At 45.8% G+C, this 13407-nt stretch overlaps 1 pseudogene across 1 annotated transcript in view; it reads left to right on the forward strand.

Moving 5' to 3' along the window:
• LOC144116103 (nose resistant to fluoxetine protein 6-like) overlaps positions 1 to 13407 on the forward strand; it is a 197951-nt pseudogene that overhangs the window by 152729 nt on the left and 31815 nt on the right. The window contains exon 11 of the transcript XR_013311731.1: positions 4731 to 4810. The product of XR_013311731.1 is annotated as a nose resistant to fluoxetine protein 6-like (transcript). The remainder of the gene's footprint in view (positions 1 to 4730; positions 4811 to 13407) is intronic.

The following is a 13407-nucleotide window of genomic DNA, read 5'->3' on the forward strand; positions in this document are numbered from 1 at the left end:
TGATTTTATTTGTGAAAAACACATTGTTAATAAGGCCAGAAAACATAAGAAAAAATAAGAAAAACACTATCACCATAGGGTTCAACGATAGAAACATCAGCAGAAATTTACAGGTTAATCAGATCCGATGCGAACACGAACGTGCCCTTCTAAAAACTCTAGCTCTGGTGTCGATAGCGACAGCGAGGGCGAGCTAACGCAGTCGTCACCCCTTTTGGCTATCAGGAAAGCTTCGATAACCTCCCTTTCAATTTTGCTGCGTGCATAGGAGAGGAAAGCAGTTTTGTCTAGGAAGGGAACGCAGTTGCGGCTGTCACAGTTTTTGCAGTGTAATGGCAGATTGCTGCCTGTGCCGGTGTGCATCGATCGTCTATGTTCCAGGGCTCGCTCATTGAAGCACCGGCCAGTTTGGCCGATGTAAACCCGCCCGCAAGATAGAGGTATCTGGTAGATTACCTCGGAGGCACACCTGGTGAACTTGGTCTGATGATTCTTCTTGCAAGACCTGCGTTTCGATCTTGTTTCTTTTTTCTCTTCCGAGAGCATGGGACAAACTTTTTTCAACTAACAAGGCGCTGTAAACACTACTTTTATTCCATATTTGCCTGCCACCTTCTTGATTGTGTGGGAAAGGCAGTGAAAATATAGCATGACGAAGGGAGGGGTCCTGTCTGCACTTGGATCTTTTCTTATTGCTTTTTTCATCCTCTGAAGAAGGCACTCACATGAGCTGCGAACTACTTCCTGAGGGTAACCCGCGGATTCAAGTCGCTGGACTTGATTTTGGAAAGTAGATGAAAGAGAGTGAACACATGACTTATGAAGGGCAGACAAACAACACGACATGATAATGCTACGCTTCACAAATTTAGAATTAGCACTTTTATAAGGTAGGAGGCTTTTGTTGGACCTGGTACTGTATGCCCAGCAGACATGAACATCAGAAAAATGCAATTTTAAATCTAGATACAGAGTGCGGTTGTCCCTGGTTACTTCATGAGTAAAACGGAGTCCTTGCCCCTCAGAGGAGAAGGTGGCGAGAATGCTAGCAACCGTGTTGTCAAGGTCATGATTAGTACTGTAATCTAATATCACAAGATAGTCGTCAACATAACAAAACACATGGAACACCGGATGCTTTGAAAGCTCTAGTTTCAGGCGCCTGTCAAAGGAAGCCAAAAATATGTCGCACAAAACAGGAGCTACAGAAGAACCGATACAATTGCCGGACTTTTGAACATAAAATTGCCCGTCATGAAAGCTAGCGGTTGAGTTAAGATAAAACTGCAAAAGTTCTGGGAACTGCTGTGCTAAAGCCAGCAGTATACTGGAAGTCAACTTCACCATGTTCGTCAATACTGTCTCTGATTGCTTTGAATAAACCATCATGAGGCACGGAGTAAAACAAATCTTCTACGTCGATGGAAAAGGCCGTAGAAGATAACGAGATTCCGTCTTCCAGGACTTTTACCAGGTCCTTCGAGCTGCGGATGAGGTAAGGATCACCGCCTGCAAGTTTGTCCAGGTGTGGTTTTAGAAAGGATCCCACAATGTGTTGCCAGCTGCCTCTCTCCGAAATAATAGCGCGAAGTAGGAATCAGTTGGAAGTCTGCGCTTTGTCTGTCGATTTGTGTGCCTCTCGTCCCGTCTTGTTCGCGCAGTTTATGCCCTTTCTGTTCATCATGAACCAACTTGCCCGCCAGAACGTCTTTCTGAAATCAGAGACAGATGCGCAGGAAGCGAAGCCGCTGGCTCTCGCGCGCGAAATGCTCGCTAGCCCGCATCCGTCATGCGAGAGTCTCCCTCGGTGCACCGGCGTGGCTCCGTCCAGAATCACGTGACGCCCGCTCCGCTCTCATTGGCCCTCTGTCTCTGCCCTCTCCAGGCGTCGGCGTGGCGTCGGCGATGTCATCTGTTCAGCCAGAACCCGGCGATTTAGCAAAAACATCCTCTCCCGCAGCAAAAAAAAAAAAAAAATTCTCCGCTGCCGTCGACGCCGACGAATCGCCCGGAAAAACGCTCCATGCGGGCCACGCTTAAGACCTTTTCTTGAATAAAGTTTTCTCCTCCTCCTCTGGTTCAACTGAAGCGCTTACAATATTTTCGGCTAATTGAGGGGAAAAAAATTTCACTGTAACTGATTTAACGAGGCTTTACCTTTAAAAGAATATTGTTTGCAACGCCTGGCCCCAAAAACATTGTTTGCGGGTATTGGTTCGCCTCAAATGCTATTTTCTGCTATTTTCTGCTAGCTGCTCTGTTCTCGAACGACGCCAATCGCATGTCGCTGTACCCCGTGATTTGGTGTATTGCCATGTGCTCCCAAAGCTAGTCTATGGCGCGTTTTGATTTCTAACCTTGCTGGAACATCTGGTCTCATGCACAGGACCGTAGACTAGGGACCATCACCCCTTTCCAGATCCATCTTACCACTTCGTAACCCGCCGCGGTGGCTCAGTGGTTAGGGCGCTAGGCTACTTATCAGGAGTTCCCGGGTTCGAACCCGACCGTCGTGGCTGGGCTGCGTTTTTATGGAGGAAAAACGCTAAGGCGCCCGTGTGCTGTGCGATGTCAGTGCACGTTAAAGATCCCCAGGTTATCGAAAATATCCGAAGCCCTCCACTACGGCACCTCTTTCTTCTTTCACTCCCTCCTTTATCCCTTCTCTTACGGCGCGCTTCAGGTGTCCAATGATATATGATACAGATACTGCACCATTTCCTTCCCCCCCCAAAAAAAACCAATTATTATTATTATTTGGTTCGCCGATCTCTGCGTAGACTATTACGTTTTAGCATCATGCACGGCCCAACTAAGTAAGTACCGTTGTAAAACTTGCTACGATACAAAAGTTACCACAATACGCAAGCTCTGTGTGCAGTTTGACCGCAAATGAGTCAGCCGCTGTGGCGGGAGAATGTTTGAAAATCTTCACGATAAAAACGCACAATACTGTATATATGGGTGTTAGTATCATAATCAAAGCGGAAAGCGGGTGCAGTGTTAGTTGAGCGCGAAGTCAAACCATGGTGGTGATAACTTGGGGACGCATTACAATATGTGGGGCACGTTAGAGAAAGCAAAAAAAGCTCATGTAGCCCCTCGAAGGCACATGGCGAAAAAACAAAATAGATTACAATGCGCAAAACAAGCAAATATTTTATGTAGTAAAGGATGTCAGGAAAATTTGCTCTCAGTTGTTTATAATGAGAAGCGATAACAGTAACAATGTAATGTGGCGAAATGCAAACGTAGCCCATGGCGATATGAAGCAGGCCGCAGTTATGAAATAATAAAAAAAAATGTTTGGTTTATGGGTGTTTAACGTCCCAAAGCGACTCAGGCTATGAGGGACGGCGTAGTGAAGGACTCCGGGAATTTCGACCACCTGGGGTTATTTAACGTGCTCTGAGATCGCATAGTACACGGGCGTCTAGAAATTCGACCGCCGCGGCCGGGATTTAACCCGCGTCTTTCGAAGCAGCAGCCGAGCGCCATAACCACTCAGCCATCGCGGCGGCCTGAAATAATAAAAAAGTGCAGGTGAAAAAAGAATGGCATACACTGGTGGTAAATGCGCCAAGATTACAATGAAATAAACAAATACAAATACAATTTCGTGTCACAGTAGCATATAATGCACTTGTTTGAAGGCACCATCTTGACACGGTTCTGTAAAAGACACAGATCACGCCTTTACTGATATTTCCAAGCTCGTCTAAAGGAACGATGTTATGTAGGTAGGTTAATTTTTCGACGCTTTCGTTTATGCCTGATGAAGCAGGTTTCAATTTAGGAATTAGAAATGATTACTTGACTCCCTGGTCATGGTGTGATCGAAATCCGGATTCAAAACTGTAGCTTTTATTTAATCGTGTGAGTGACCGGCAGTGCCTACGTGCTTGGACAATTGCAAATTATGAAGGCTGGTGCTGTGATCTTTGAAGTTATTAAGACGCAACCGAAAAGGTGTCGCAGTGTGTCGAATGCACTGAAGGCTGCAGACCGAAGATTCCCGTAGATAGACTACATTATCAGTGTTGCATCTGTAGTTGCCTTTATCTTCACTGCAAAGTTAGCAGGGTTGCTGATCTCTACTTGGGATGTCGTTTGTGATAAACTTTACATTGAGGTTTTTGTAAAGGTGAAGAGCCATTGATCAACTTATTTATGTTTGTTTCAGTCAATGTGGCCGGTGCTGAAGTTCAATAGTTAGAGAGGAGAAAAAATAATGCCTAATAAATTTGTAATTTATATTTCAAAGGTAGAGTTGCTCGGTGCCGCGACAGATGGAAAAGAATTTCTGCAGAGATGGTCGATGTAACATCTCAGTTTAAATAACGTCAAACATACAAAAATATATAGAGCGCAACTTAAAAAAGACAAACACAAAGACGAGAGCAGACACACGAGCGCTCGTGTGTCTGCTCTCGTCTTTGTGTTTGATTTTAATTTGCACTCTATGTATTTTTAATCATGGATTACCAATTAGCCGCCACCCTTACTCTAATAAAGCATACTCCGACAGTCTTTTGCTCGCAAACAATTTCCAGTTGTTGGTCTTGGAAGTTTAAGCATGCAGCAAACCTTACAAAACTGAACCACAGGCGTCATCGGCTCATGCATGGCAGCAGCATTCAAAGCAAGTGCAACAATTGGGAAAGCACAAGGTGCAGCAGTTAGCGCTTACAGTCCTGATTAGCACGGATGAAATTTCTTTTCTATTTCAGTGCATGCCACACACATGGTTCCTGGCCTTCGTCTTTCAAGCTTTAGTCTTCAGTATTGCAATCGGCTTTCTACTAATAAGGTAAGTGGGCCTAGTTGAGCGATTCTGCAGTAATGTGAACGAAGTTTGGTGCGTTCGGTCTACTGCAGCCTTCAGAGCAACGTAGACAACGTGCACCACTATAGTCGCCTGAAGAACGAAACGGCAGATGCCCTTCAAAGGACACCATTCAACTATTGGCATCAACAGATTTTTATGACGTTGCTGCTATATTGTGGTTAATCCGCTGTTATTCTAGCGTGACAGGGGATTAACTTAGCTTGATAGAGGGTTAACTAGGGTTTACCCACGATCTCATGAAAATCGGTGGACGCAACTGGCTGGAGGACTCCCTTTAAAATGCATCTTCCTCTGCTCTTGAATTGCATCCGACAATTCTCGGTGTATGGACAGACGGACGGAAAATAGGAGCGTCCGGAAGCAATCCTTCACACTTAAAATGCTATCTATAAATTCGCCATTTTCTTTAAACATAAATTTTAGTCCTTCACCTGTGACCTCATATCACCGCTCAGTTTTTGACTTCTACCGCGGAGTCAGTGACATGACCTTCGCGACCAATTAGCCGAAGGGTATCAGAGATATTGGCTGTGCTTGCATCGACGTCCGCATGGATGCGGCCACATTCCAGGAGAGGTGTTCAATTGTTCCTACAGATCTACCCCGCACTGCACATGCGTCAGGTCTTTGGTTAGGTTTCTTTTTGTAGCTTCGTGTTTAATACACCCTGATCTTGCTTTGACGAGTAGGGCACAACCTCTTGTTTTCATAGAATGACTCCTTCCTGATCCGGCTTTCCGTTAATCCATGCGGCACCTGGCGGCGAAGGCAAGAGACGCAATTTGGAGATCCGTGCAGCAGACGCGCCTCGCCAGCTTGTGGAAACCCTTTAGCATAACGCTCGTGGAGCTGCAAAAAAGAAAAAAAATAACCGAAAACCAATCCTGCAAACTTCCGAAGTGACACATTATTTCATAAATTTCGCGCGTGCTGCAACGATCGGCGCCGAAAGTTTGAAGCATTGCGAATCTCCGCAGATCGGGATGAAAGTGACACCGACAATACTTTTTTCGGCACTTTTTCTGGTACTGTTTCATCTTCCTTGTCATCTATGTTATCTCCCCTATAAGATACAAAACTCCTGCAGCTCTTGTGATCGTACTCGCCTTTGCCATCGCAACGTAGGCATGCGTAAACAAGTGCGAAAGCTGGGATAAGGGCGCATTTCAATCTCGTGCTATTAAGTTAAAGGCATCATCAAATTCCTGTGCAGAAGAAATCTATGGTTGTCTTCTTTGTATGCCGCATCTGTTCTTAACGGGCCAGCGGCACCGAGTTCAATATTGGACCACGCGTGATAAGGGCCAGATGCACGATTGACGATCGAGCTGCAAATTTACGCACTTGAAGCAGGAACCCCGTATTTGTCTCGTATGGACTGTGAAGAAGCGGCGGCCAGCCGACACAGCAACCGTAACTCAAGTGCCTTTATCAGGAATAAGGTCTGCGAAGGGCGCGCGCCTTTGAGCCAAGTCCACTTACACAGTGGCGGGAAAGTAGATGCGCGCTGGAAGGTAGACGTTGCTTGCTCGCCTGGAGGTGCCTCGTTGGCATGGAGGTAAAAACTTGATGCGCATCCGCGTACATCAACTATAGTATTGATAGTTTTGCCGCTAATCAGATCAGTGACTACAAGCGGCGAGCTGAGAGCCCGCCAGTTCCTTTTTTACTGCGTTAGCACTAGAGCTTCCACACCGCCTCTTAGCCTTTGGCTGTGAGGTCTCTCTGTGTGCCCGCCGGGTTGTGGGCCGCCTAGGTCATGTGACATTTTGACGTCATCAGACACTTCCCACCGGATTGTGAGAAGACTGCGCACGGTGGCGGATGGCAGTTCAATTTATGATTGATCGCAAGAGGTTGCTCGGGAAAAGCAACCCGGCTCTCACAATCCCCACCGGTGGCAGCACCTGCCATGGTGGCGAATCGCTTAACCACTGCACCACTCCGCCAGTAGTAGAATGAGGGCACCACCCGACGATCTATGAATGTAGAGAATTAGCTATTCCGCATATATGGGCACAACCTTATTAACGCTATCGCCTCGCACACTTAAGGCGGAGCCCTTAAACATCAAGTTAAATTAAGCTAAGCATAACCCCTAGGGCTAGCTTATCTATGTCGTATTTGCCCTAACCAAGCTGAACCGTCTGAGATTAATTTTTATTATTCCAAGCAAAACTGTAAAATCGGTGGTGACAACTCTTGCCTGTAAGGCGCTTATTTGGTCAATACTTTATATGCTGTTCATAGCTCATGAACTACCGCTGAAGTGAACAGTGTACTTGCACGTATACACGCGTCGCATCTCGAATCAGCCTGCCGTTTAATCAAGCAGGGATCATTTGATTGGGCCCAGTGTTAAACTCATGATCTTGAGCGCCCATTATACACCTCTCAAGTGTCTTGCACAGAGTTACTTCTAGGTCATTCTACGTATGCGATATATACTGAAGATGAAGGAAGCATCGGACTGCAAGGAAAGGTTATGAAGAAAACGAATGACTGATTTAACAGACATATCCACGCATTACCATCTCAGCTGCCATCACATGACAGAGTGGCGAAGTGATACGGCATGCAGATCTCATAGAAAACTGATGCACAAGAACATCCTTGTGCAGCATAACTAAAAAATTAATTGTGCACGTTTTCCTTGATACCTGGCAATAAATCGTAAAGAATGGTTTACAATTGCAGTGCAGGCTGTGAACCACAAGACAGCTGTAAAGTGGTGTTCCATTAGACAAGGTGCATCAGCCACACAAGAAAGGCAAAGTATGCGTCAGTTTTAATGCGAGACCTTTAAGGAGCTCGTGAGGCGGAAAAACCGGCGTGATCGTTGTCGCCGTGGCCGTCGCCGCAGTATAAGGCCGCTGCGGCTGCCCTGGCTCCTCTCGTCGTCCCTGCCTCATATGCCCCGCAACTCTGTATAAAAGATTTTTTCAAGAGCAAGGAGTTTATAAACGGAATATTTTCATATATTGTATGATTTCACTATAGAAATCAACATATCCGTAGATGTTCCGTCGGCAGGCTTGCATTTTGTTTTGCAAATAACCTTCTTGCTTTCGTAAAAAAAAACATTCCTCCTTGGTTTTTATGGCAGGCTTAAATGCTTGCTGCTAGCGATGGAAAAACTTTAACGGAATGATTTTGCTACACATAGGAAGAATGGACTAATGCCTTCACTAGTTTTTTAACAGTACCGTCCAATATGCCAGTTTTGAAAATTTTTGTACAAGAATGCTGCACATGAAAATCAGAGGAGCACCGCTGGGCGGAGGCGTTGCGCAGCTACTCCGCCAACGCGCAATGATTGCTGTAGATTTCAATAAATTCGGCTCCAACTGAAGACGGCGACCTCAGTGTTCAAGCAATTGAACGATAATCTCACAGCTTTCACTGCGGAGTGCGCAGTAGAAGTAGGCGGTAAGATAGGCAGGATACCAATAAGCTCTCTCAACAGACGAGATATTTGATTAAGAAACGCCCAAGCATGAGAGCCTCTAACACCAAAGACAATAAACTGGCAGAGCTATCAAAGCTTGCCAATAAGCGCTATTCGGAGGTCGTGGGTTCGAATTCTACCGGTGGCATGTGGTTGTTGTTCTTCTGCTTTAATTAGTCTCACATTGATGAAAGCCACAAAATCGAAAAAAAGACATTCTCTGTTCTCCTTGGATTCAGCGACTGTTGGTTTCCGTCAATAAGCGCTTGAGGTAACCGACATAAACTTGTTTAATATGCAAAGAATCGAGAACCTTCTACAGAGCAGAGGTAAGCTAAAAGCACAGAAGAGAGAACTAAGCATAGACAAAAACCAGACGCATGCGTTACGAGAAAAAGAGCAGTGTGATTAGCAATATGGATAAGAAAGTTAAAGTAGTCAAATAAGTCTACACAAATCTGTACAGTAGCCAATGTAATGAAGACGCTAATGAGAGAAATGGTAGCGCAGAGGAAACCCGCCAGAAAATTAAAAGTGAAGAAAACCTTAAAAGCAATGCAAAGGGGGAAAACAGCTGGTGAGGATCAGGTAACAGCAGATCTGTTGACCTGCTCCGGATTCGGTTAAAACAGCCATTCAAAACTGCTCTAAACATCTAAATTTTACCATTGACTCTAACCTAATCGAGCGCGCTCATTGTCTTGGGCGTCACTCGACAGATAGCAACAGTCTAATTATTGTAAAATTGACATCGTTCAAAACTAAAGAAAGCCGCCACAGTGGCTCAGTGGTTATGGCGCTCGGCTGCTGAACAAAAGACGCGGGTTCAATATCAGCTGCGGTGGTCGAATTTCGATGGAGGCGAAGTTCTAGAGGTCCGTGTACTGTGCGATGCCGGCGCGCGTTAAAAAACCCCAGGTGGCCGAAATTTCCAGAGTCCTTCACTACGGCGTCACTCATAGCATGAGTCGCTTGTGAACGTTAAATCCCCACAAAGGAAACGAAATCAAAACTAAAGAAATCAGCCTATCCTGTGAAAAAGAAAACTTAAAAGGAGCAGATCATAACATCGCCGAAGGCTTTTCTCATTTAGTCCGGAACGCTCAAAAACAGCTGTTTGCCTATGCGCGTTAAAGAGATAAATTCGCGTTGTGTTTCAAAGCCTTACACATCGGTCCAAAACGTTAAACATTCTATGAGGGATCGCAAACTGTAGAAAAAGTACAACAGCAGCCATCCCGTCAGCAACTGTCCGCACACCATTCGAACTATACAATACAGCCCACCTTTTCCTTGTCAAAAATTTTCACCAATGTCTGTAGGTTCATGTCAAAACGAGACATCGCTTTTATTCTGGTCTCATCGCCTTCCAGCAACTTACTAATCTTGACAGAAACATGGCTAAACACTGAAATCTCTGGCAGAAAATGTGTCGCTGACTTACCAAATTTCCGCGTTTTTCGCAATGACGTCGACGATAGGAGGTAAAGAGGAGTACATATTGCAACCTTATAAGAACCATCATGCACAGGCATCAATTAAAAAATTGGAGGACGCTTAAGTTTTACTTTGAAGGGTGGAACGCGACAGCGTGTTGCAGCACTGCCAGGGAGTCCACGGCTTCCGCGCCTAACGAACGGGCAGTGAGCCGCAAGCTTCGTGATGAACGCGCCTTGGATTCGCGCTGCGTTGTTCGCCATTCACCGCGCGATTCCTGCGTCCCCGCACGGCCCCACTGCTCCCAAAAGAGACGAGTCGCTGCCGTCGCGCGCTATCTGTTGGGGCAGTGGGGTACATTGTGAGGAGGAGGAGGAGGAAGAGAAGGAAGAGTGAGTGGTTTTAGTGGGCGGCGCCTGATGGCGCTGCGTGCGCGCTTCTGAAAAAAAAAACTGAGCATGGTGGCAACTAGAGTCACTAAACAAAGACTTAGAGTACCGTCACTCCAGCACGGCGGTAAGCAGGGGCGGCCATTTTGTTGTTTATCATTGTTGCCAGATTGCCGCTTCGGCGACCTCGCCGCTAACTTTGGCCTGGCCATTTTGTAAACAACGCTTTTAGCCACCCTGCGCTGCGGCGGGGATCGTAGCCGTACGGCATGGAGCCGCTCAGATGCAAATGGTACAGCTGTTGCCTTCAGTTTATGCTTTCGTCGTGCGGAGCTGAAATGCTGCGAGGCGCGGAATCCCTGGTCACTGAGTCGGTCACCGGCAGCACTCGCAGCGTCGCAGCACTAGGACTACCACTGTTGCCCGACTGAAAACGCATAAGCCACATAATGGCAGCCCCCATGAACCGTCGCAATGTAAACAAATATCACGTGATGCAAACTGACCAATGATCGTGGCGGCGGCACAGGACAATAGGAGAAAAGAGTGCCGGTACTCTAAGTCTTTATTTAGTGACTCTAGTGGCAACTACCACTGCCCCGTTTCAAAGGGGACGGTCCAACCTTCCATCCATCCTTCCTGGTAGGGTGCCTCGATGCCAGCTCGCTTCCTCTTTCAGGGTGATGACACCGCCCGCGACGGCTACATGTCGGGTCACACTCTCCCGTTCGGCTGCAGAGAGCGCAATGCGGTGGCGGGCCGTTCGGAAGACAAAACTGCCACTACCGCGTGAAAATCCGCAAACCTGATGTTCTAACAAGAAAGGGTGGTACCAAAGATGTTTCAAACAGTGAATCGGAGTTAGCTAAGCTAAAATATGTCATGTTTCGCAGCTCATCTGCTGAGAAATTCGGCGCCTTGCGAACATTCGTTACATTCTCACAGCGGTTGTAACATTTCCAGCGCTATCTGTACACTCGGATACTCTAGATCTCGATTGCTTTTCCAACAGTCAGAATTGCTTATTCAGAGCTGGAGTTTCATAATCGCCAAACACTGCCACTTGGGCAGTTCTAATTAGAATATCAAGCTTTCCTGTCAACGACACTTTCGAGGATGTTTGGGCATTAACTTGCTCCTCTGGTGCTACTGCGACAAAGCAGTGGCAGTATATAAGAGATAAATACATGAAAGCATAATAACTGTCAGATGATTTTGACATACACTGCTCACCTCGTGTTTGGGGTGTTGTTGACACAGACCAGTGAACTATGTAGGAGACTCACTGTTTAATGGTAGCACAAAATTGACTCACATTATTTATAATTTGTCTTGATTTCAAGAAATGTGTGAAACGGTCACCTTTGTTGAATCTGCTACTGCGTGGTTTTCTTTCGTAGTCTACAATTAACTTGTGCGTGTGTATGATTCACTTTGCACAAGAGCATGATAGCCATAACCACTGCTTATTCGCCAAGAAATTTTGACTTCAGTTTCGGGAAGGTTCAAGGCAATGCCAGCTCGTAATGACCAGCCTGTCCACTTCAACAAAACCTAATTAAGAGATATATTTTGTGTGTCGCTACTCCAAGCTTCCGCACTTTTCGTCATCGGAATACGGCGGACATCAAATGCACTGACCATAGGAGTCGGTGTTGCTGAGTGAAACACAGCATGTAAATATCAGAACAGCAAAGAATAATCCATTTATTTACAATATACATGATATTAAATGTACACATTCCGCTCTGCGTTCTAAAACAAAAGGCAACTTGTATTCACTGAAGGCCTGCGTCTGCTACTGTTTTGCTTCCATAGCATCGATCAAGAAGTTCAGGTGTGTTCAACCATCGTGCGAAAATACGAAGCCCAAGGGACACAAAACGGTCAACAAGTTTCTGGAAAATTTCTGAGTGCTGTGTGCACGAAACTTGTGCGAGGGCCACACTACTGATAATCATTTGTCTTAGTGTCTTCATTAGCTTTTTGATACGACTAATATCTCTTGTTTCAGAAAAAAATTAAATGTCCTTTTGCACTGCTCAACAAATTTCAGAACTTCTTGGCTTGCGTAAGTTAAATTTTTCCCACCTTGTACAAACTCTTTCAGATGAATGAGTTTGTGCTGTTCTCCGGGCTCTTCCGCGGTCAGCATTCGCATGCAGACCAAGCGATGTTCCACAGTAGACTAAATTGGCCTAAGAATCCTGCTAAATGAGAATGTATGTCGCCCTCGATAGAAGACACTGGGTGCCGATCGACATCAATGACTAACTCTTTTTCGTCAGATTCGCACTGCCTCGCATGCTGTATTTCTGGAGAGCGAAAATCAACTAGATAATCACTGTCGTCAATTTCGTAGCCAAATTTTTTTGGAACATTTAAAACTGGCTCACTGACACAATTTTTACGACATTTTTAGATCATGTGAGCTGGGCACAGGCGCCCACATTCGGATCACGGAAAATAAATTCTCCAAGCAGTCTTGGACAAGCCTGCCAGTCAAAACAAATTTGTACCCGCATTCTTTCAGGAGGTAAAGGTGCAGCTTCAGCACAACTTCTGTCGACATGACTACGCCTGACTGGTAGGGCTTCCAGATTTTTCGCACGCCAATGCTGAGTTCCGAGACAACTTCTGACGCAAGGTTCAAAACTGAAATTGCTCGCTCATACTTTTCTTTGTCAATCATGCTTAAGGCGACCAACGGATGGCGAGCTGTCATTATCGTGTACCACTTGAATAAAAGTTCAAAAAACGAAGCAGTGGTTTCAGCTTCCGATGATAACGCTCCTTGATCTACAAGCTACCTAATTCCTGCAGGGGCTTCTCTGAATTGCTGCACAGCGATTCCGACCTTCATTTTTGTGAAGTAACCATCTGAAAAATGAATTTCACCGAGGTTTGAAGCAACCTTGAGCTGTTCGACGTGCTGATACTCAATCAAATTCTCAACATGCCTATCAAAATTTCAGTGCTCGGCAAATTAAATCTTGACACAATCCTTTCACTAAGATGCATGACATCCTTCCTCACAAGATGTCCTCTAATATTCTTAAGTACATGAACATCGTCGGGCATAAAGTAAAGATCTCTTGCATCACAAGGGTGGGGAACACTGCACACAGACACCGAGTTACGTGAGGTCGACAGACTTAAAGACCTCCACATGGCTCGGTTGGAGGCACCCATGTCACAGGTCACACAGAGTACGCGAAGAGATCTCCGAGCAGAGTCGTATGGAATCAAACACAAAATCTCTCAACGTGTCACCAGAAGCGTAA

This window comes from Amblyomma americanum, chromosome 1, assembly GCF_052857255.1.
Source record: "Amblyomma americanum isolate KBUSLIRL-KWMA chromosome 1, ASM5285725v1, whole genome shotgun sequence".
Taxonomy (NCBI): Eukaryota; Metazoa; Arthropoda; class Arachnida; order Ixodida; family Ixodidae; genus Amblyomma; species Amblyomma americanum.